Raw genomic sequence first — 25,136 nt, forward strand, 5'->3', positions numbered from 1 at the left:
TTTGCATTTTTTATATTGCACTAAATCAGGGATCCTCAAACTACGTCCCCTGGGCTGGATATGTGTAATGAATGGTTGTGTTGCTGCAGAGAGTCTCCCCCTTCGGGGTCTTTTTGTGTGGGTTGGAGGGGGACAGAAATTCCAACCTGAGGTCTGCTTCAGTGTCCTGGTGTGGGGTTTGGATGAAGGCTGGAAGGAAGTGCCGCTGGTGGCAAAGAGCTGGAGGATCTTGTTCCAGTGGGATTGCATCATGGCTTGGAACTGGCTGACCATCTCAGCTCACTGAGCCTCCAGGCGCCAGTACCTGGACTTGCACTCCTGCAGGTCTTCCCTCTGCTTGGAAAGCCTATGCTCCTAGTCCTCAGTGAGGTGCTTCTGCTGAGCCTCCTTCTCGGTCAGATCCAATTTGAACTGAGCCAGCTGTTTTGCCAGCTCTTTCTTGTGGTGGCTGCTTAGCTCCAACAACTGCTTCCTGTAGGGTCCCTAAGGAGCCCAGGCAGGGAGGCGAGGAGTGGCTGGCAAGAGAGGGGGTGAGTTGAGGCTGGCGAGACATCCCTTGACATGAGTGACATCAAGTTGGCCATGCCCACCCAGTCACATGACTACCTAGCCATGCCCACCCAGCCGGTCATTAGGCAGATGATATTAACAGTCTGCAGGATTTAAAATTATGAATTTAGTGGTCCCTGAGGTCCGAAAGGTTCGTGACCCCTGGTCTAGTCCAACCCCCTGCTCAAGCAAGAGACCCTATACCAGTGGTGAAATGCTACCAGTTCACGCTGGTTCGGGCGAACTGGTAGTAATAAAAACAACTGGTTCAGGCGAACAGGTAGTTAAAAAAAGCTACCGGTTCCTCCGTACCAATATTTTTGATGATCAGCTCTGCTGCGCGATTTAAAATTGCTAGAAAGCAGGAAATCCTGCTTTCTAGTGAATCTAAATTGCGCAGCACAGCTATTTCCCCCCCGCTGTTCTACTTACCTTCCCAAGCCTCCTTTTTCTGTGCGAAGCGTGCGTTTGGCACATACTGTGCATGCTTGTGCACAGCGTGCATTTGGTGCACACTGTGCTTGCGCACGCAGCACATATTTGGCATGCACTGCCCATGCGCACGCGGCACATGTTTGGCATGTGCCATGCATGCACAGCCAGCAAACCGGTGGCAAACCGGTTCAGATTTTACCACTGCTGTCCAATCTCTTCTTAAAAACCTCCAGTGATGGAGCACCCACAACTTCTAGAGATAAGCTGTTCCACTGATTAATTGTTCTCACTTTTAGGAAATGTTTCCTTAGGTTGCTGGTCTCCCTTCCATTCATTGTTTCTTATCTCAGTTTCTGGTGCTTTGGAAAATAGCCTGACCCCCTCTTCTTTGTGGCAGCCCCTCAAAGAGTGGAAGACTGCTATCATGTCACCCTTAGCCTTTCTTTTCTCTAGACTAGCCATACCCAAATCCTGCAACCATTCTTCATGTGTTTGTCGTATTTCACTCCCACTCTGACGGCCGGGTCTGGGAAGTCTATATCAAGCGTGGCCACGAAGCCTCTGCAGCTTTGCCAAATTCTTGTCAGAGTTCTCAGGGGAGGCAGGAATCCAAGGTGTGACTTCAGCAACCCAAATGAGACTTTGCTTGACTCAAATTGCTTGACTCAAGCTCGTCTTTTATATAGGCCATGGGGTGTGGCTCCATGACTCAGCACTTATCCAGGCCTGCCCCTCCCTTTCTTTTGCTGACGTCGCCTCTCCATTCTCCGGAAGTGGGGATCTGTCCATTGTGTCTTTCTGTCCTCCTGCTCTGCTGCCGGCAAATCTAGCTCATGGCTGGCTTCGTGCTCACACGCTGTAGGAGGGAGGTTTGTTTGCTCATTCTGTCCGGGCATGGTGCCAGAGCTGGGGGCTGGAGGCATGCCAGGCCATTCTTGTTCACTATCACTGAGTCTCTGGCTCAGAGAGCAGGAGATGGGAGGGGCCCGGCTGCGGAGAGGAGGGCGGGCGAGGCACAACAGTGTTTTAGTCTCCAGTTGCTCTTCTCAACATCTTTTTTGTATAGCGGTGACTAAAACTGGATGCAGTATTCTAAGTGTGGTCTTAACTAAGATTTTATAAAGCGGTACTAATACTCCATGTGATTTTGATTCTATACCTCTGTTTATACAACCAGGGATTGTATTAACTTTTTTGGCTGCTGCCGCACACTGCTGGTATATGTTTAGATGATATGAGCCAAAGTATCATGCTAGTGTGAGAATAAGATGGTCAACTAATTGAGGTAGGCCAGGTGAGAAAACAGGCACAAATGCCATTCCAAGAATACTCTTTGTTGTTGTAAAATAGAATAACAGAATCCTGAAGGCCCATCTTACGTATATACTACTGAAATTTTTATTCTTGTAACACTCAAGTGAACAAATTAGTGGACCTTAGGCAGGGGTGAAATGTAAAATTTGTTACTACTGGTTCTGTGGGCGTGGCTGGGGGGGTGTAATGTGACTGGGTGGGCATGGCCAACTCTTTTTTTTCTTTTTTCTTTTAAAAGCATTTTTTCTACAACCTCTTTGGCCGAAGAGGCTGTAAAAAATGCTTTTAAAAGCTTGTGATGATCAGACAACTCAGCTGGGATTGCCAGAGGAGCCTTTTAAAAGCCTTTTTTTTACAGCCTCTTCGGCCGAACAGCTTATATAAAAAAATGCTTTGAAAGGGTTCTGACGATCCCAGCTGAGCCGCACGATCATTAGAGGCTTTTTTTTTTAACTTTTAAAAGCCTTTTTTTCGGCCAAAGAAAAAATGCTTTTAAAAGTAAAAAAAAACCTCTGATGATCGTGCAGCTAAGCTGGGCATGCGGGGGGAAGGAGGGAAGGGGGGCAGGGATTTTTGCTACCGGTTCTCCAAACCACCCACCGCCATCGCTACTGGATCGGGCGATCCGGTCCGAACCGGGAGCATTTCACCCCTGACCTTAGGGCAAAATATTTTGAATCAAGAAACCTCAGATGAGCTAATTTACAGAATACATCCGAAATCTGTGAAACCCACCCCCCACTCCCATGGAATTGAAACCTGGCAATTTCTATAAAACATTTTATGATATAAACATGATCATAAAGCCGTTCATGACATAATACAAAAATGCCATCAAAGAGCTCCTGTGCTATTTGTTTGGCTGCAGTACACAGTTCAACATGGGCTACTTCCAGGGCAGAAACATCTCTGAATTGTATCTCAACTTTTCCATGGAAGGCAGTGCATTACATGCTCTGCCATTGTTGAAGGAATCTGGGAAGAAAATATTTCTGAAACAATAACCCAAAGGGGAATCGTGTCAGCATTCCAAGTAATGCACTCACGGGAAACAAACTCCGAGGCGCTCAAGTTCCTCAAACAACAAATGAGTTCTTTATTTTATTTTTGTCACAACAGTATACACAAACATCAACATAAAACAACACATCATATAAACATATATATAAGCAAAAGTATGCAACAACTATATTAATTTGATATAATGAAAGGGAATAATAGGACAGGAACGGTAGGCACTTTTGTGCTCTTATGCACGCCCCTTATAGTCCTCTTAGGAATGGGGTGAGGTCAATAGTAGACAGTTTTTGGTTGAAGTTTTTGGAATTTTGAGAAGAGACCACAGAGTCAGATAGTGTGTTCCAAGCGTTAACAACTCTGTTACAAAAATCATATTTTCTGCAATCAAGATTGAAGCGGTTAACATTAAGTTTGAATCTATTGTTTGCTCTTGTATTATTGCGATTGAAGCTGAAGTAGTCTTTAACAGGAAGGACATTACAATAGATGATTCTATGAGTTAAACTTAGGTCTTGTCAGACTCAGCGGAGTTCTAAGTTTTCTAATCCCAGGATTTCAAGTCTGGTGGTATAAGGTATTTTGTTGTTTTCAGAGTATTTAGTATTTAGTTTAGTATTGAAATCAAGGTGGGATTCCTTTGAGTTTCTTTCTCACACTTCCCTCTACATCAAGGATGATGATATTATCCATGCAGTCATGTCTGACTCTTGGTGATACTATGGACCAGGTCTCACCACATCTTCCAACCTTGCACTACTACTTCGAGTTGTTCTATGTTCTGGCAGGGGTCAGCATTGATGGTGTTATCCAGCCACTGTGTTCTTTGGTGGCCTGGTTTTCTTTTACCGCTAACTCTTCCAAGCATAATTGCTTTCTCCAATGAATTCCCCCTCATGACGTGGCCAAAATAAGTAAGAGGCAGTTTTGTAATTTTGTCTTCCAATGACATGTCTGGTGTTATGGGCTCCAGTCGTTGCTTGTTAGTCAACTTTACTGTCCAAGCAATATGCAGGAGCCTTCTCTAGCACCACAGCTCAAATGAGTTGATTTTCTTCCTGTTGTGCCTTTTTAAGGTCCAGCTTTCACAACTATAGGTAGCTATGGGGAACACAATAGAGCTGACTAACCTATATTTGATTGCCAGCCTGATGTTCTTGCTTCTCCATCCTGCTACATCAGGATTTCATAATCTTTTCTCAAAAGTTTTCCCATCCCACCCAGGGCATTCCAGGAAATGACGAAACCCCAAGACATTCATCTTTGCACACTTTGTCTTCCTCATCATTCACAAAATTCCAGGAAACCCTAGCACTCCCAGGAGAATTTTTCCCATATTTGTTTCTAGCTTGGAAGAATGACTGCATCCTTCTTTCTCAGGGTGTTTAGAATAGCACTGAAAAAACGGCTAAATTTCTTCTCCTTCGTGGAGTTCATAAGAAGTCCCAATAGTCACAACATCTTTCACCCAACTTTTCTGACAGAATTCTTCTGAGGAGAAACTCATTACCACAAACTCTGTAAACCATAAACAGCCCAGAACCCATTGTTGGCACTACTTGGATTGTAGTGGTGGACTAAATAATTAGGCTTGTTAACCCTGGGATAGACTTAACTCCGGGGTCAGCAAACTTGGCTCTTTTAAGACTTGTGGATTTCAACTCCCAGAGTTCCTCAGCCAGCAAACTCTGGGAGTTGAAGTCTTAAAAGAACCAAGTCTGCTGACCCCTGAGTTAACTTATCTGAAAGGACAGGATGGTTCAACTTAGAAATTTCTCCCAGGAAACAACACGATACCAGTAGTCCTTAACTTACAACCACAATTGAGCTCAAAAATGTTTGTCCCTAAGTGAGACATTTGTTAAGTGAGTTTTGCCCCATTTTACAACCTTTCTTCCCACAGTTGTTGAGTGAATCCATGCAGCTGTTAAGTTAGTCACATGGTTTATTTAATTAATTTATTTATTTCTTTAATTAAACTTTTATACCGCCCTTCTCCCGAAGGACTCAGGGCGGTGTACAGCCTACATTAAAACAATTAATATACACATTAAAATAACAATTAAAAAACTTATTCAATAAAAGGCCAAAATTAAAACCGTCCAATTGACCACATAAAATACCCAATAAAATTACAATTGAAAAAATTTTAAAATTTAGAATTTAAAAATCAGGCCAGTCCCGCTTGGATAAATAAATAAGTTTTCAGTTCCCGGCGAAAGGTCCGAAGGTCAGGCAATTGGCGTAAACCGGGGGGAAGTTCGTTCCAGAGGGTAGGTGCTCCCACAGAGAAGGCCCTTCCCCTGGGGGCCGCCAGCCGACACTGCTTGGCGGACGGCACCCTGAGAAGACCTTCTCTGTGAGAGCGCACGGGTCGGTGGGAGGCATGTGGTAACAGCAGGCGGTCCGTAAGTACCCGGGCCCTAAGCCATGGAGCGCTTTGAAGGTGGTAACCAAAACCTTGAAGCGCACCCGGAAGACCACAGGTAGCCAGTGCAGACTGCGCAGGATAGGTGTTACGTGGGAGCTCCGAACCGCTCCCTCAATAACCCGCGCAGCTGCATTCTGGACTAGCTGAAGTCTCCAAGTGCACTTCAGGGGTAGCCCCATGTAGAGAGCATTGCAATAATCCAGACGAGAAGTGACGAGAGCATGAGTGACCGTGCATAAGGCATGGTTGTTAAGTGAACCATTGACTTGTCAGAAGGTCGCAAAAGGGGACCACGTGACCCCAGGACACCGCAACCATCATAAATATGAGCGAGTTGCCAAGCATCTAATTTTGATCAGATGATCATGGGATGCTGCAACGATCATAGGTGTGAAAAGCACTCATAAGTCACTTTTTTCAGTGTTATCGTAACTTTGAATCATCACTAAATGAGCTTTTGTAAGGTGAGGATGACGACCCATACAAAACAAAATGAAATGGCTGTTCTCATTTGAGTGACAGCCTGATGTTGCTACTCTCTGAAAACCTCAGCTGAAGAAAGAACAATGCCAAATAAAGAAATTGTCAATTAGATGGAATTCCAACTACACAATCGTGGATGGCCACTGCATTTCAGGAAAGAGCTCAGTTTAAAAAAAAAAAGAAAGAAGCATACTTTCCTTTATAGAAGATCACAAAAAAAAGCATTCAAGATAGACCAGATCAAGAAACAGACATGCAAAGATTTGCTGGAATTGTATTATAACAGACTCTTCTCTCCCCTATTATAATAAAGAGAATCAAGCAAAAGTAATCTTGAGTTTTTTTCTCATCCCTTCCTCTTTCTCAGGACTATGTTTACTTAACCAACTCTTGCAATCCTTCTTCAAGGTTATCTCTATATTCTCCTGAACGATTAATGGGCAAACCATTGTGTGCATGAACTGCTCCATGGGTGGAACAGCTAGCACCAAGCAATCCGTGTCTAGGGGAAAATTTTCTGCCCAGACTCAGAGACGGTACATACATAGATCTAATACTACATGTTGTAGGCTCTCACATGTGATGGGAGATAGTAGGGAAAGGACAAATGTGGTGGTGACTCACACAGGTTTCAAAGAGAAACACTGGGATGATTGGGAGAAGAGCGAGGTGGCTATGGACTGGCTGGGTTTTGCCACATTGGAATTCCAGTTAAGTGCTGACTTGATTGTTGAGTGGACATATGGGAAAGCAAAGGAGAAGGGCGGGGGGCAAAGGACTGTCCTGTTCCTCCAGAACAGGGGTTTCTAACCTTGGCCACTTTAAGCCTGGTGGACTTCAACTCCCAGAAATCCCCCAGGCTTAAAGTGACCAAGGTTGGAGACCCCTTGCTCCAAAAGACCCATCTGAAATTTGTCTTAGCTGAAACCTGGGCAATCAAGAGGTTCTGGCTTTGGCTTGTCCAAATCACATAGACACGTCATTGTCCAAATCAGTAGACACATAGATATTAACATATAGACTATATAGATATTTTGCATATAGACTATGCAAAAGCCAGCCCAAAAGGGAAGAAAAAGACCCAAGCAATCTCTCCACCAGCAATCAGCACCCAGATCAGCATAGATTAACTCCAAGGTTAACATCAGACCAACCATCAAGCAAACAAGACCCCAGTCAAGAAACTGCCAAAGAAGCCAACAGCAAACAGCTCAACCAAAGAATCTCTAAGACCATCCACACAGGGCAAGTCACCCGACTATAAACTGACAGCAAACCACATTCTTACTAGGACTGATGATGTTACCTATTCAGGTCATCAAATGTCTGCAAGAAAAGAACCAAGCTCAGAGAACACCAAGGATATTCTCCTTTATTGGTACAACAGATTAACAGATGAACAGAGTTGGAAGGGACCTTATAGGTCATCTAGTCCAACCCCCCCTTTAGCAGAAGACCCTACATAATTTCTGACAAATGGCAGCCCAATCTTTTCTTGAAAGTCTCAAGTGATGAAGCTCCCACAACTTCCAAAGGCAACTTCTGTTCCATGGGTTGATTGTTCTCACTGTCAGAAAGTTCCTCCTCATTTCTAGGTTGAATCTCTTCTTGGTCAGTTTCCATCCATTATTCCTTGTCTGGCCTTCAGATGCTTTGGAAAATAGCTTGACCGCTTCCCCTCTGTGGCAGCCCCTCAAATATTGGAAGACTGCTTTTCATGTCTTCCCTGGTCCTTCTCTTCACTAGACGAGCCATGCCTAGTTCCTGCAACCGTTCTTCATATGTTTTAGTCTCCCCTAATTATCCTGGTTGCTCTCCTCTGCACTTTTTCTAGGGTCTCAACATCTTTTTTTTTTTATAGTGTGGTGATCAAAACTGTACTGTTTTCATGCAAATCTCTTTGAGAGCGGTTTCAGCCAATCGGCAGTGCTCCTAGCTTTTGCCTAATGTACAGGGAGTTTTTTCACACCAACTTCTGTTCACCATAGCTTGCTTGGTCTTGTTGTTTTTCTCCCCTAAAACTTCACCGTTGCATTCTGCTGGAAAAATCTGTTTCCCACTGCTGAGATTTTTTTCCAGTCACCATCATTTTCACCTTCTCTTGCTGGGAAAGTACAATCTGATCATAGCACTACACAAAGATCAGTGAGGTCACTAGCTGACTGCTGTAGAGAAGACCTTGCTTCTCTGGACACAGCTGCAGAAGCCGTTGAGAAGGTGCCACACCTCACGATGGGAATATATTTATCCTGGCAGAATATGCCGCTAGGCATTGGCTTCTGAAGCGGGAACTCTTTAAGGGCAAACTGCTGTTCCAAACAGAGATGCCAGGACAACGTGGAAGCATAACGTGATTTGAGTTAGATTCACGACACAAGAGCAAAGACGCTGGGTCCTTTCACTCAAGAGATAAAAATCCATTTTGTCTCCTCTTTGCCCAGCCGCAAAGAAATGTTATTTGTTTGTAAGCCAATAAAGAAATATTAATCACAGTATTTGAGTAGCAGCAAGTGCAATAATGACTCATAATTATAAGAATATACAATCAAGCCAGAAATGCACCCTTTAAACCAAATGACCTATTTCATTGAACCAAACGCCAAAAGCATTCACACATGAAAAGCAGATTATTCAGAAACTCCCTGCAACATGATTCACCCCCATGTGGAGGGAAGAAAGAAATACGTACTGTAAAGGCTTTTTTTTTCCTGAACGCCTAGTGGAACAATATAGTCTTAGCTGTTTTCCTAGGATGATGAAGCGGGAGTACCATGGATGGGTGTTCTTCATGGATAGGAGGACACAAAGGTTTGTCTCTTTTTATTAACATTTTAACTGAAGGTGTTTATAATATAAAATGCAAATAGGACCAAAGATGATGTAGGAGAAGGACTAGCAGAGCCAGGGGACAGAGTGAAAAGGGGTATCAGCCTAGAATCATGAAGTAGTCACAAACAAACCATATCTAACCTTCCTTGACTTCAGTTGACCCTTATCTAACTCTACTCAGGTGCTGTTACTTGAGATGATTCCTGTGCATAGGCTTTCAGCAACAAATCAGTTAAATTGAACACCCCCCCCCCAGGGTTGTGTCTTCAATCACATTAGCCAAGGGAACAATTTTGTGGGTTGTAGAGATCACTCCCCTCTGGCTGCTGTGGGTAACCCTGGGAGACAGCCTTGAAAGAGATTGGTCTGGAATGTGCTTCTGTTTTTGGCATCTGTCCTGCTTCATCGGTTTCCCATCCCCCTTGCTTATGGCAACTCTAGAGCAGGCAAGGGATGCTTTGTGAGTTGATATGAACCTTCACACATGGACCTGGTCTTTCACACCTGATAAAGGACTAGGGAATGGGGGGAAAAAGTAGACTTCAAACTTTGTTCACTTCCCTAGAATACAAAATACAGTTGCAACCTCAACTTTTTGCTTTACATGTGAATGCTAACCATTTCTATAACAAGGCCAACATTTCTCTCCTGGTTTCCACCCCACACATTTCTCAGAGGGATAAATCTGGAGAATCTCTTCCTTGGTTGTAGGTGTATCATTTTGAAGGAGAGGTCCAAAGAAAACTAGTATAAGTCTTGGGGTTGGGGTTTGGAGTATAAGTCTTGGGGTTGGGGTTTGGAGTTTCACAGCTCCTTTGTGAAGACTCTTTGAACGGTACTGGGTCAAAATCATGTGGCTGAAATAGTTCTTACTTACCACCCTGCAGATGGCACCGTTTTGTACCAATAGCAGTTACTGTATCTTTATTTATTGTATTTATTTATTTAGAAAATTTATATTGCTGCCTACTCACACGTGGTGACTCAAAGCAGCTTACAAAAACATAAAAGCACAATATAAAAGAAATTAAAATATTAAAATAATAACCCCTACCTCCCCCAAGACTTATATCCCTTGGCACCACATACATAAATAAGTACGTATTTATTTAATAAATTTAGTTGCCACCCGTCTCATCTAGAGGCAACGCTAGGTGGCTTACAACCAATCAAAGCAACAGCAGACGTTAAAACATTTAAATAATAAATATTGTTGCCCTATAGGGGAGATGGGCAGTGTCAACTCATAAAGTATTCCTGGCTTGCTCTTGAGTTGCCAAAGGCAGGAGGGGGGAAACTGACAGAGCAGCACAGTAGCCACAACCAGAAGCACATTCCATGCATACTTTTCTCAAGGCTGTATCCAGCCTTACTGGAACCAGCTGGAGAGGCGTGATCTCTACAGACCGTGAAAGTGCTCCATTGGAGAATGTGATTTATGATGCACCCTGGGAGGAGGGGGAAAACAGGGTCATAATTGGGCCGTAAATTATGTGAGGCAGAGCTGACTTCACTTGGGTACATGCCGACATGTTGCTCCTAATGAATAACTGGATTTCTTTTGAAACTTGGATAAAGGCTCATGATTTAATTAGTGCATCCATCAGAACTCTGACAGCCAGCATATTAAACAAACAAACCAATTTGACTTAAGACTCGACAAAAAATGGCAAGGAAGGGAGGGAGATGCACATGGGGTGGAGACAGGGGTCTTATCTTAGTCCATTAACCCACTTCTATAATGACACACTGTCAATCATCCCACTTAGTCATCGAACAAAGAAAGACCCTTGGCCATTTGGTTTTGCCAAGAGTATACTTTACTGAAGCTTAAGTGGTTACAGAAGTATTGTAAGTTGAATCTGAGATTTTCCCAATACAAAGTAAAATTTCCTCTCCTCCCCCCGGCTATCCCCTCTCCCCAGTTATCTGTAAATGTCCACTTAGGAACTTGTTTAGAAAACAGGTTCTCGGTTCCCAACTCTGCACACTGATAGTTGACCTTGGCTGGCTGAAGCTTCTCGCAAGGCTCACTTGGGGTTCCATCTCCCCCTTCTCCCTCCTTACATCCCAACCAGTGCCTAGGCCAATTGGTAGAGCCGGGTCTTCATACCCTTTTGGGGAAGACCAAAAGGATAGGGGCAGATTTCACCGGGGGTGGGAATGGGAATAAGACATCCAGAAGGCAGGAACCACCACGGGAAAGGCTGCTACTCAGTGGTGGTATTCAGCTGGTTCTATCCGGTTCAGGCGAACTGGTAGCGGCAGCTGAGGAAGGTTCTGCCCACCCGCCCAGACATCATCACGTCCCATTTCTGATGCTCTGTGCATTGTAGTGAAGGTAAGTGAATACCACCTCTGCTGCTATATATTCCTCAGGCATACAACCTTGTTTAAACGTTTTGCAACTTTGAAGTAATCGATGCTACTAAGACTTCCTAGTCCCCAGACGGCTGCAATTCAAAAGAAAAACCAAGAAAGCCTAGCTGCCTCCTGAAAAAAGCATCTTTGGGATTCGCTACATTATTCTTTATGGGAAACATTCATTTGGTACTCATTGTTTTTGATACTCATTGCACTTCCCAAAACCAATTAACAATAAATACTGAGTTACCACTATATTTATTAAATTTATTTGCTACCCATCTCAACCACAAGGTGACTTTGGGCAGCTTACAATGTTAAAAAGACTAAAAACAATGCAGCAATATGACTACAACCAGAGTAAAACACTATAAAATGCTATCCCTGGCTTTATACCATCTTTATCACTTTTTATATCACTTTATAACCACATTTCAGGCCCAAAGAGGGCCAAGGAAGCTGAAATAAAGAAACCGGTCAAAAATTATATGAAACAGCCTTGATCCAGGTCTGTCGTAGCAATGGATATCTTTAATAGCAATAGCACTTAGATTTATATATCACTTCATAGCAGGGGTGAAATGCTCCTGGTTCAGACCGGATCACCCGATCCAGTAGTGATTGTGGCAGGTGGTTTGGAGAACCGGTAGCAAAAATCCCTGTCCCCCCTCGCCCCAGCTGAGCCACGCGATCATCAGAGATTTCTTTTTTTAACTTTTAAAAGCATTTTTTCTTTGGCCGAAAAAATGCTTTTAAAAGTAAAAAAAAAGCCTCTGATGATCGTGCAGCTCAGCTGGGGTCATCAGAACCATTTAAAAGCATTTTTTCAGCCAAATAGGTTGTAAAAAAATGCTTTTAAAAGGTTCTGGCAATCAGGCAACTCATCAGAACCCTTTAAAAGCTTTTTTTTCCTCTGGCGATCTCAGCTGAGTTGCCTGATCATTACAGGCTTTAAAAAGCATTTTTTTACAACCTCGGACGAAGAGGCTGTAAAAAAAATGCTTTTAAAAGTTTTTTAAAAAGTTGGCCACGCCCACCCAGTCACATTACCCCACTACCATCAGCAAGCCACACCCACAGAACCGGTAGTAACAAATTTTACATTTCACTCCTGCTTCATAGTGTTTTACAGCCCTCTCTAAGCAGTTCACAGAGTCAGCCTATGGCCCCCAACAACCTGGGTCCTCATTTTACCCACCTCAGAAGGATGGAAGGCTGAGTCAATCTTGAGCTGGTCAGGATCCAACTCTTGGCAGTGGGCAGAGTTATCCTGCAGTACTGCATTCTAACCACTGCTCCACCACAGCTTTTCTCCATCTACAAATGTGTGGCCCAGAAGGAAAACCGCAAGGAAGATAAAGCAAACAGCGGTACAGGTTGTTTGGAATTTGTACCAAAATAGAGAGCTCATTCACAACAAGGATGTCTCCTCCAAAGTGATAAAATCAGTCAGCTGGAAAATACTTTTTTTTTTTTCATCTGCTTCACTTAAGGCTGCTTCAGTGCTTAATTTGGATGCTGGTCTCTGAAAGATTGACAGGGCTCACATCTCCAGCCAGCAGCTGAGCACAGAAGTAAACCGAGTCCTATGGTACATTGCTTCACTAAATCAACTGGATTATTTGCACAGGTGACGTGAGAGCAGGAACTGTAGCACATATAAAGAGGGCAGGGAGGGCTGCCATTTGGCCCCTCCCTTCCCCCAGGACGCTCTGGATGATGTTATTCTCTGTTTATCGCATCGATTGCAAGCAAAATGCCAATGGTTGCTATTGACAATGATAAAAACCAACTCTAGAAGCATAGTTCTCCCGCTGATAAGCCCGTGAGCTACACACAAAACATTGCAGCTGCTGGTCCTTCTGTGTACCAATAATGAAGCTTTTAGTGGGGGGGAAAGGCAATTAATTGCACCCAAGTCAAAATAACAAAATAAAACTTTAAAAGGCAGGCCTGGAAAATAAAAAGAAGAGGGTGGGAAATGGAAGATTATAGATTGCAAATTTTGCTTCCTTTGAGACTCCTTGCAAATGTTGCTCAAGAATTCATAGAACAACAGAGGGATGGAGGGGATCTCAGAGGTCTTCTAGTCCGGGGTCCCCAACCTTTCGGGCCTCAGGGACCACTAAATTCATAATTTTAAATCCCACGGACCACTAATATGATCTGCCTAATGACTGGCTGGATGGGCGTGGCTAGGTGGTCATGTGACTGGGTGGGTATGGCCAACTCGATGGCCAATTCGATTTCACTCACATCGAGAGGTGCCTCGCTGGCCTCTGCTCACTCCTCTCCTGCCAGCCACTCCTCGCCTCCCTGCCCGGGCTTCTTAGGGCCCCAACAGGAAGCAGTTGTTGGAGCTAAGCAGCCACCACGAGAAACAGTTGGCAAAACAGCTCAGTTTAAATTGGATCTGACCGAGAAGGAGGCTCAGCAGAAGCACCTCACTGAGGACTAGGAGCATAGGCTTTCCAAGCAGATGGAAGACCTGTAGGAGTGCAAGGCCAGATACCAGCACCTGGAGGCTCAGTGGGCTGAGATGGTCAGCCAGTTCCAGGCCATGAGGCAGTCCCACTGGAACAAGGCCCTCCGGCTCCTTGCCACTAGCGACACTTCCCTCCAGCCTTTGCCCAAAGCCCCACACCAGGAGACTGAAGCAGACCCCAATTCAGAATTTCTGCCCCCCCTCTGACCTGCACAAAAAGACCCCAAAGGGAGAGATTCTCTGCAGCAACACGAGCATTCATTGCACATATTAGGCCCAGGGAGCATAGTTTGAGGACCCCCGATTTAGTGCAACATAAAAAATGCAAATAATTTTTCTGCAGACCACCAAAATTTTCTCACGGACCACCAATTGGTGACCACTGTGCTAGTCCAACGCTCTGGTCAAGGCAAAAAATCAAACAAACCTTATACCATCCTGGTCAAATGGTTGTCCAGTCTATTTTTGAAACCCTGCAGTGATGGAACACCCATGACTTTGGGAGGCAAGCTGTTCTATTCATTCATCTTTATTCATTCATTCATTCATTCATTCATTCATTCATTCATTCATTCATTCATTCATTCATGTTCAGAAAATTTCTCTTTACTTCGAGGTCTCTCTTTAACAAGATTCCACTCATTGCCTTATGCCCTGCCCTCTGGTGCCCTAAACCAGTAATCCTCAACTTTTTTGGAACCAGGGAACAGTTTTGTGGAAGACAATTTTTCCATAAGCTGGTGGGAGGAGAGGAGCGCACAACCTAGATCACTTGCATGTGCTCACTTCCAGCTGTGTGGCCCAGAGAATGGGACAACTTGCCACAGACAATTCACTGCGGCTAACTTGCCAGGGCCAACTTGCCATGGGAAAATTCACTGTGGGACAATGTAACAATTCTATTTAATTATTTAAAATAAATTTTAAAAAAATATTTTAATTTATGCCGTTCACATTGCATTCTGTCTTTCCTTTGCACCCTTTCTTTAACGATTCCACAGTAGTCCACCATTTCTTCGATATTAGTGTGATCTTTGTCCCACAACGAGTTGGCAGGGGGAGTTGTCCTGCAATAAGTTGGCCATGCCGAATTGGTCACGGTGAATTGTCAAACAATTCAGGGGTAACAGGGATTGGGGACCTCTCCTCTAAGGATAAGTCAATCCTCTCTTCTCTGTGACAGCCCTTGAAATATTGGATGATAGTTGTCCCCCCCCCAGCCTTCTTTTTGATAGGCTAGCACAGGGGTTTGCAAACTTGGCTCTTTTAAGACTTGTGGGCTTCAACTCCCAGAGTTCCTCAGCCAGCTAGACATGCCTAATTCCCTCAACTGTTCATCATATGATTTAGCTGTCAGGGTTCCAAGTAAAACCCCCAACGAAGTCCACAAGTCTTAAAAGAGCCAAGTTTGCAGACTCCTGGGCTAGACATGCCTAACTCCCTCAACTGTTCACCATATGATTTAGCTGTCAGGGTTCCAAGTAACACCCCCAACGAAAAAAGTCTCTGAGCCTTGAAGTTCCTCAAAGTTCCATTTTATTAGAGGGGTCATATTGGCACATCTGGGGAAAACCTGAATCTGAAAGCTTCCAGGTTTTCCCCACCCAAAGGAAAGTCCAAGCCCCTGCCCAGCACCAACATATCCATCACATGGTCCAATCTAAGCACCATCCCAACTGGAGATGCCTCCCAGTTCCAGCCGTCCAGGTGCAGGGCAAGGTGACCTTGAATCTCTGAGAAAGGAATGTTATTATGACTATATATCCATGATGGTGAACCTATGGCATGGGGGCCACAGGTGGCACACAGAGCCATATCTGTGGACATGTAAGTGTTGCTCTAGCTCAGCTCCAGCGCGCATGTGCACACCAGCCAGCTGACTTTCGGGCCTTCTGGGCCCACTGGAAGTTGGGAAACGGGCCATTTCCAGCCTCTGGAGGGCATCCGGGGGAGGTGGGGAAGGCTGTTTTCACCCCCCTAGGCTCCGAGAAAGCCTCTGGAGACTGGGAAGGGCGAAAAATGGGCCTACTGGTAAACTTTTTGCCGTTGCGTGTCAAAAGCAGGGATCGTGGTGGTGGGTGGGTGTCGCATGTGCCTGCGCGAGGGTATTGAATGATGGGTGTGGGCACGTGCGCACACAACCCCCCCCCCCACGTTCCCCACACTTTTGGCACGAGATGGCAAAAAGGTTAGCCATCACTTCTATATATTATCACCCTTGCTCCATACAATCCCTCCTCCCAGTTTCCCCCAGCAGTAAACGTAACAGGCCTGAAGATCCAAGGTACAAGTTGGCTTCCAGGCCTGACATTAGCCTCCAGATCCTTTGTTGTTCTTCTCTGTGCTTTTTCTAGGGTCTTCAGCATCCTTCCAGGATCATCTACCCAATTTCTGGGCAAATGGTTTCTCTTATTATTATTATTTTTATGCAAAAGAAACATTTCCTTTTAATTACTTCCCTTGGGATTGAACAGAAACCTAGAAAGCCAGAGAAACTGTGGAATGTCACCAAGAAGATGGCATAATGATCTCATTACTTAAATAATGTAAGGATCACAGTTCCCAGTAACGCTTTTCTGCAAAATTCTCGTCTCTTTTTGAAAAAACCCAGGAAAGCAAATTACAGTTTGACAAATTGAAATGGTTACTGAAGGATGTGGAGCAGGGAGCCTCCGACTCTTCGGCCCTTTTGATGGATGCCTTTGAAAGGATCTTTGCGTACATGCCTAGTCTCCTCATGAGCAAATGAGGTCACAACCACCCCACAGAGACAGCTCCGAAGCAGGAAGGAAGAGATGCTACCCTAAATGCACAAATAGAGACTGAAACGTTTCTTCAGCTTAAATGATGATCGTAATAAAAAATGGAAAATGGGTGTGTTTTTTTTTAAAGCTGTCCATCAACAACTAACACCTTGATCACACTGTGATCAGAATTAGGAGAGCAGACAAGGGAAGTTGATATGGTCTTAGCTCTCTCTACGAAACTGTGGATGGGGGTGGGGGGTGGGGCTGGAAGCAACTTTATATGTCCCTTTAATTTGGCTCACTTCCTGATGCCAAGATCAATAGAGAGCTCTGAAGTCTTTAAAGAGATTTTTTCAGAGCCGGTCCACTTACTTACCATGTGTCAGGGTTCCCACGGATGCCCTAATTAAATCATGAGCCTTCAGCCAAGGTTCAAAAGAAATCCAGTTATTTATTAGGAGCTTCATGTCAGCACGGTCCAAGTGAAGCCAACTCTGACCCCACTTAATTTACGTTTGGGCTCTGACCTGTTTCCCCCCACCCCCCAAGGTGTGTCATCAGTCACATTCTCCAATGAAGCAATTTTGTGGGTTGCAGAGATCTCTCTCTTCCGGCCACTGTGGGTAACCGCGGAGATGGCCTTGACAGAGACATGGCTGGAATGTGCTTTGTTTTGACTGACGTGCTGCCTTGCTGCAGCTGCAAAGTTTGTTTTCCCATCCCGCCCCTGCCTATGGCAACTCAAGAGAAGGCCAGGGATGCTTTGTGAATTGACATTATGTCTACTTCTCAATGTGTTTTCTGGAAAGAGTACAGAAAAGAGAAACAAAGATGATTAGGGGGCTGAAGGCTAAAACATATGAAGAACGGTTGCAGGGATTGGGTGTGTCTAGTGAAAAGAAGGACATGATAGTGGTATCCCAATATTTGAGGGGCTGCCAAAGAAGAGAGGTGTCAGGGTTCCAAGTAACATCTCCAACAAAATCAAACTCCGAGGCTTGCGATTCCTCAATTCCTTTTATTAGAAATGTCATATTGGCATATCTGAGTCTGAGAGCTTCTGGATTTTCCTCACCCAAAAGAAAGTTCAAGACCTTGTCCACTTCTCCCACATGTCCACCACAGCTCCAATCAGTTCTTTCATGCACAGAAGACCACCTCCACTTTCTTCTCAGCGCAGCTGTCGGACACCATGGCCTTGAACTTCCCTGCAAAGTTTTGTTATGGCTAATTCTACTTCACTCATGCAATCCCCCCTCCCAACTTCCCACGGTAGGATTGTGACAGGCCTGGATCCTGAAGGCACCAATAGCTTCCAGGCCTGACAAGAGGGTTGACCTATTTTCCAAACTACCAGAAGTCAAGAAAAGAAACAATAAACAATAACTAATAAAGGAGAGAAGCAATATAGAAGTAAGGAGAAATTTCCTAACATTGAGAACAATTAACCAGTACAGCAGCTTGCTTTCAGAAGTTGTGGGTGATCTATTACTGGAGGCTTTTAAGAAGAGACTGGACAGCTACTTGTTTGGAAAAGTATAAGGTCTTTTTCCTGAGCAGGGGCTGGATTAGAAGACCTCCAAGGTACCTTCCAACTCTGTTATTCTGTTATTTATTGTCTTCAAAAGTGTTTGACACCAACTTGCAATCATCTTTACTTCTGCTGGGATCAAAACATAGAAACGTTCTTTCTGCCTGGCGCCATAAAAGAATATCAGACTTTCAAACTAAGGCAATATCCATACAGGTCTGGGGCCAATGCTTAACTTGTGTAAAAATTTTGGCTAGATGTAGCTTTCAAAGTAGAAAGTTTGAATGCAACCAGAAGTTCTATTCATGTTCAAAAGCTCACAAGTCTTCCTTGTTCCATCCTTAAATAGCACAGTCCACAAATAGCAACCAAATTTCCAGAAATAAAATCCTCCACTATCGCCCTAACATTTATGAAATGGTGTGTAATTCATTTTAGCAAAAACCATATTCTCCAGCAGTGGTGAACAGTTGGGCAATTCCCTAGGCCTGCTTAGCCTGAAAGCTTATATTTTGGCTTGGCAAAAGGCCCCATTGTTAGATCTGACAGCAAAATCCTTGCCTCCGAATTTCATTATCAAGATGGAGAGAAAAAATAGAGACGAGAGAAAAAGGGGGGAGAGAGAGGGAGATACATAGCTAGGAATGTTTTGTGGGGCATCTCAGCCAGATGACTTCTCTGCAGGTTCAGAGATGTCAGAATTTCGGCTCTAACTCTATGAATGTTGATTCATAGTCCAAAAACCAAGAGTAGTGATGCATAGAATATCTGGAGAGCATGCTACACTGGCACAGTTTCTTTAAAACTAATATTCTGTTCCTTCCTACCCCAGATCAGAATGACAGAATTGGAAGGGACCTTGGAGGTCTTCTAGTCCAACTCGTACACAAGCAGAAGACCCTATACCATTCTGGACAAAGGGCTGTCCAATTTCTTCCTAAAAACCTCCAATTCTGGATCACCCACAACTTCTGGAGGCAAGCCATTCTGCTGATTAATTGTTCTCATTGTCAGGAAATTTCTCCTTAGTTCTAGATTGATTCTCTCCTTGATTAGTTTCCATCCATTGCTTCTCGTCCTGTGTTCTGGTGCTTTGGGAAATAGGTTGACACCCCCCCACACACTCTTCTTTGTGGCAGCCCCTCAAGTATTGGAACACTGCTATCATGTCACCCCTAGTCCTTCAAAACAGCCATCCTTTTTTTAATTGAAAAAGTTTTACAGAAAATTTACCCCTCCTTCCCCCTCCCCCTTCCCCAGCCTCCCCTCTTCCCCCCTCCCTCCCTCTCCCACCCCCACCCCCCGGGACTTCCCAGAACAAAATACAGGGTATTAAATCTAACAATCATAAGCTAAATTATGCTAACTATCCATAAACTCCCATCCTCTCCTAGAACCTTAACTCTCCTTTTACAAAGAAAAAACATAAACATAATTCTTGTAAACTGTTCATTCAAAAGCTGTTTGTAAACAGCCATCCTTTTTGTTGTTGCTATTTCCAAAATTGTATTCACATTCCTACAAAGGGCTGTAAATTTGTACCCTGGAAAATAAAATGGGAAAGGCAGTTTCATTTTTTAAAAAAATTTGCATTTATATCCCACCCTTCTCCGAAGACTCAGGGCGGCTTACACTATGTTAAGCAATAGTCTTCATCCATTTGTATATTATATACAAAGTCAACTTAATTGCCCCCAACAATCTGGATCCTCATTTTACCTACCTGAGTCAACCTTGGGACTGGTGGGACTTGAACCTGCAATAATTGCAAGCAGCTGCTGTTAATAACAGACTGCATTAGTCTGTTGAGCCACCAGAGGCATTTTGTTTCCTAGACCATGATAACACAATGCAGTGTGGCAAGATCTCAGTTTGATGTTCCCACCTGATGGGACATTTTTGACAGCAATCCAAGAAAGTGTTCTCCATGGCAACTTCCAAATTCTCCATCTTTCTGCCAGGGCTAGACTAATTCCATTTTGATTGACCATCTGTGAGAGGCAAATATGTTTCATTTAAATGAGCATTTAGTGTTTAATTTGAACCGGGTTCTGAAATAGGTTGCAGTTGGAGGATGTGACATATTTCTTTGATTATCAACAAAGAATATTAAATGGAGTTTCTCTTTTGGGTCACAGTTTTATGCTTGTATTTGTATCTTACCAGTGTTAAATGGCTTGGACACAATTTAGAGCTGAAAGGTTGCACTTCAGGGTCTTAAATAACAGGATGTTTTTCTTTGAAAGTAAGTGCTAATTTTAGATCAATTTTTCTCTACGATGGTACATACCTCCAGGTGGTTGGAAATGGTTACAATTTCCCAGAATTCCCCAGTTGGAATGATCTAAAGCAGGGGTCTCCAACCGTGGTCCCTTTAAGACTTGTGGACTTCAACTCCCAGAGTTCCTCAGACAGCTTTGCTGGCTGAGGGACTCTGGGAGTTGAAGTCCACAAGTCTTAAAGGGACCAAGATTGGAGACCCCTGATCTAAAGTGCATTTGTCGGGCAGGGCTGTAGAGAGTTCCCGATTCTTTAATTGTCAGGGTCCCAAGGAAGACCCCTAATGAAATAAAGCTCTGAGGCTTGAGGTTCCTCAAAGTTCCAATTTATTAGAGATGTCATGTTGGCACAGCTGGGAAAAGGAAAGCTTCCAGGTTTTCCACACCCAGTTGACAGTTCACAGCCCTGCCCCACACCCACAAATTCATCACATTGTCCAATCAACTCTTACACTCAACTGGATACAATCTTCAGGCAGTCCTTGAATATGGAATGTTGTTATGACTAACTTTCTACCGCTCCAACAACAACCCCCTCCCAACTTCCCCAGCTAAAATACGTGGCAGTTAAGAAGCAAAAAGAAAATTGCCTTCCAAAACTGGCATTAATATTCTACCATTTTAAAAGTAGAAAACTCTTGTAGAGAAATGGGAACATCTGGCTGGATGGCCAAATTGTTCTCAAGATCCTTTTCCAAGGGCAAGATAATATTATGGGCTGCAAACCACCCTCTGAACCTCTGGAGCTAAAACACGTGAAGAACGGTTGCAGAAATTGGGCGTGTCTAGTTTAATGAAAGGAAGAACTAGGGATGCTAGTAATAGCAGTGTTTCAATATTTAAGGGGCTGCGACAAAAACGAAGGGGGTCAACTCCAAAGCATCTGGAAGCAGGTCAAGAAGCAATGGATGGAAACAAATCAAAGAGAGAACCAACCTAGAACTGAGGAGAAAGTTCCTAAAGGTGAGAGCAATTAACCAGTGGAATGGCTTGCCACCAGAAGTTGTGGTTGCTCCATCACTGGAGGCTTTTAAAAAGTGACTGGACAGCCATTTGTCTGAAATGGTACAGGGACTCCTGCTTGAGTTGGATTAGAAGACTTCAAAGATCCTGTCAGGCTGTCTCTGATTATATTTAGGAAAGATAACACCTTGACTTCATTTGGTTATGAAGAAAAGTACTTTTACTAGATACATCTGGGCTACAGCCGGGTAAAGTTGGATCTGAGACAAAATATGGCTAACATTTCATATCCCCTCGTTAGTCCCTCCTCCCCCAAGAGGTCAGGCAGGTCTGGTCCAATGCCAGATCCTTCTCGAGCCCCCGTGGTAATCTTCTTCCGCAGGTCTTTGGCTGTTAATCATCTCAGGAATGCAGTGTCCGTTGGAAAGCCCATGCTCTAACATCCTTACTGATTACAAACCGTCAATCTCCCCTCCGCTTGATCTCATGTCAGACGACACTCTTAAAGGGCCCTCTCCACTTAACTTGAAGAGGATAACAATACAACTTAAGTCCATGAGCTATTTTACATTACACATAAAACCCCATTGCAATCTAACTACTGAATAGAAAGTGTACAAAAGGATGTGAGGATTGGAGTGGAGACTGACAGATCCCTTCCAACTCTCTGTTACACTGCTAAGTCAGGGGTGTCAAGCTGGATTTCTTTGAGGGCTGGATCAGCGCTGTAGTTCTCCTGTGCAGGCTAGCCATGGGCGGGAGTAGGGGAGACAGGACAGATGCCCCCTGCAGCTCTTTGCCAGCCAAAACAGGGCACGAGGGGCGGGGTGGACAGACTGCACGCAGCCTCCTACACCCCATTTTGGCTGCCAGAGGCACCAGGGGCACCAGGGGCCAGTCCCTTGCTATTTCTAGGCTGGCCCCACGGGCTAGATTTAAGCACTCTTAAATCTAAGGGTGCTTAAATCTTAGCAGTGGGTGCTAAGTCCTGCCTACTGCTTCTGGACAGTCAAAACACCTGGAAAGACACCCAAAGCGGAGTCGATGCCAACAGGATCCACTATGCCTGTTGAACCAACCTGAACCTGGTCTGCACTTTCTCATTTTCTGTAGAGCTGTAAATCGGGGAAAGATGAGGTGTGCCCGAGTTTAACTGTCTGGCAACAGCACTATGCTAAACCACAATACCCTTCTGTGCCATCGTAGCTCTCTGTAGCATCGTATAAAAAAAAAGATTAAAGGGTAATTGCTTGTCTTGGCTTCCAGAAAGCTTTTAGGGGATCCTGCTGTGCTCCCAGACATTGTCTACTATTCCTTGATTCTGGCTTTGCAGGGAAAGACACTGGCCAGCAAATCTGCCCTGCAAGATACTCTTAGATTAATAAAATGCACTTCTATCTGTTCCTGTATAGAATTAAGTCCAAAAGGATTCTTGATAAGGAAATGCTGACTTTCTACCTGCTGAAAGAAACTTATATACCACTTTACAGTCTTTACAGCCCTCTCTAAATGGTTTTTTTTTTATTTGCATTTATATCCCACCCTTCTCCGAAGACTCAGGGTGGCTTACACTGTGTTAAGCAGTAGTCTTCATCCATTTGTATATTATATACAAAGTCAACTTATTGCCCCCAACAATCTGTGTCCTCATTTTACCTACCTTATAAAGGATGGAAGGCTGAGTCAACCTTGGGCCTGGTGGGACTTGAACCTGCAGTAATTGCAAGCAGCTGATTTAATAACAGACTGTCTTAGCAGTCTGAGCCACCAGAGGCCCGTTTACAGAATCAGCCTATTGTCCCCAACAATCTGGGTCCTCGTTTTACCGATCTTGGAAGGGTGGAAGGCTGAGTCAACCTGGAGCCGGTCAGGATCAAACTCCTGGAGTAAGCAGTGAGTTAGCCTGAAGTACTGCGTTGTCACCTCTGCACTTAAAATATGTTTGGTGCCTACATTTGAAGTGGGTATGGATTTAGGTTGTGGGGTACTGAAAATGTCCCTACGACAAACTATCTTTAAATCAGACATAGAATCTATAAATAGTGGAGATAACTAAAAACAACAACATTAAACAGCTATCTAACTTCAGATTACCATTTCTTGCATCTCAAAATCTTTTGTGGTGGTGCAGGGGTTAGTAGAATGCAGTATTGTAGGCTAATTCTGTCGACTGTCAGCAGTTTGGGTCTCACTGGCTCGAGGTTGACTCAGCCATCCATCTTTCTGAGATTGGTAAAATGAGGACCCAGGTTGGTGGGGGCAAGAGGCTGACTCTATAAACTGCTTAGAGAAGGCTGTAAAGCATTGTGAAGCGGTATATAAGTCTAGGTACCATTGCTATTGCCCATCCATCCATCCATCCACGCACACATGGTGTGCAGTGGTTAGAATGCAGTATTGCAGGCTGATTCTGCCCATTGCTAAGAGTTTGGTCCTCACCAGCTCAAGGTTGACTCAGCCTTCCATCCTTCCAAGGTTGGCAAAATGAGGACCCAGATTATTGGGGGCAAAGGCTGACTCTGTAAAATACTTAGAGAGGGCAGCAAAGCACTATGAAGTAGTATATAAGTCTAAGTGCAATAGCTATTGTCCCTTCCTTCCTTCCTTCCTTCTTTCCTTCCATCCTTCCCTCCTTCCCTCCTCTCATGGTGGCACAGTGTTTAGAATCAGTACTGCAGGCTAACTCTGTTCACTGCCAGCAGTTCGATCCTGACCAGCTCAAGGTTGACTCAGTCTTCCATCCTTCCGAAGTCAGTAAAATGGGGATCCAGATTGTTGGGGACAGTAGGCTGTAAACTATTTAGAGAGGGCTGTAAAGCATTATGAAGCGATATATGAGTCTAAGTGCTATTGCTGCTGCTATTGTTATTCTCAACCTTGCAAAGTTAGCTTCTCCAACTTGGTGTCCTCTAGATTTCTCTTCCCCCACCCCATCTAATTTGGTTTGCATAAATCCAGGTTGGAGAAGGCTATGCTAAGTAGTGACTCAGGATAGAGGATACTTCTGGGGCTGGGAAAGAAATAGGAATATCTCCAACAATGATTAACAATGAGCAGACAGATCTTTCAGGTCAAGCCTTATTTGGGAAAAGGTTTTCAACAAGAAGTCATCGTACTGCTTTACACCATGCTGGTGAGACCGCACTTGGAATACTTGCCCAGTTTTGGTCACTACAATACAAAAGAGATGCTGAGACAGCAGAAAGAGTGCAGAGAAGAGACTCAAAGATGATAAAGATTTCGGAGGCTAAAGCATATGATGAATAGTTGTGGAAACTTGATTTATCCAGTGTAATGAAAAGGAGGATTAGGGGTGGCATGCTAGCTGTCTCCCAGTAGTTTGAAGGGCTGTCAAAACCAGTTGTCCTAATTCTACTTCATTGTAAAGCTATTTTGCACAATGTTCTGACCTAGGCTTCCTTAGAAATTAAACAGCACAAACTTAGTCCCGGCAAACCTCTTTAATTCATACAGCTGTAAATTACTTTCATTTACAGTCTGCAAGACTTGATAAACAGTATTTCAGAGGAAGGTTATCAACACCCACCTATCTCACATGGAATGTTGCCAAAGAGCTAATTTCCAAATGCAGGGCAAGGCCAAACTTGGCACAGAGTCACAAACAGAAATTTCAACTCTTGAATTGGCCAGATGAACTAATTGCTTCCTGCAAAAGCTCACATCCTGTTTACTTCTCTTTTATGTCTCA

The sequence above is a fragment of the Ahaetulla prasina genome, chromosome 12, assembly GCF_028640845.1.
Source record: "Ahaetulla prasina isolate Xishuangbanna chromosome 12, ASM2864084v1, whole genome shotgun sequence".
Taxonomy (NCBI): Eukaryota; Metazoa; Chordata; class Lepidosauria; order Squamata; family Colubridae; genus Ahaetulla; species Ahaetulla prasina.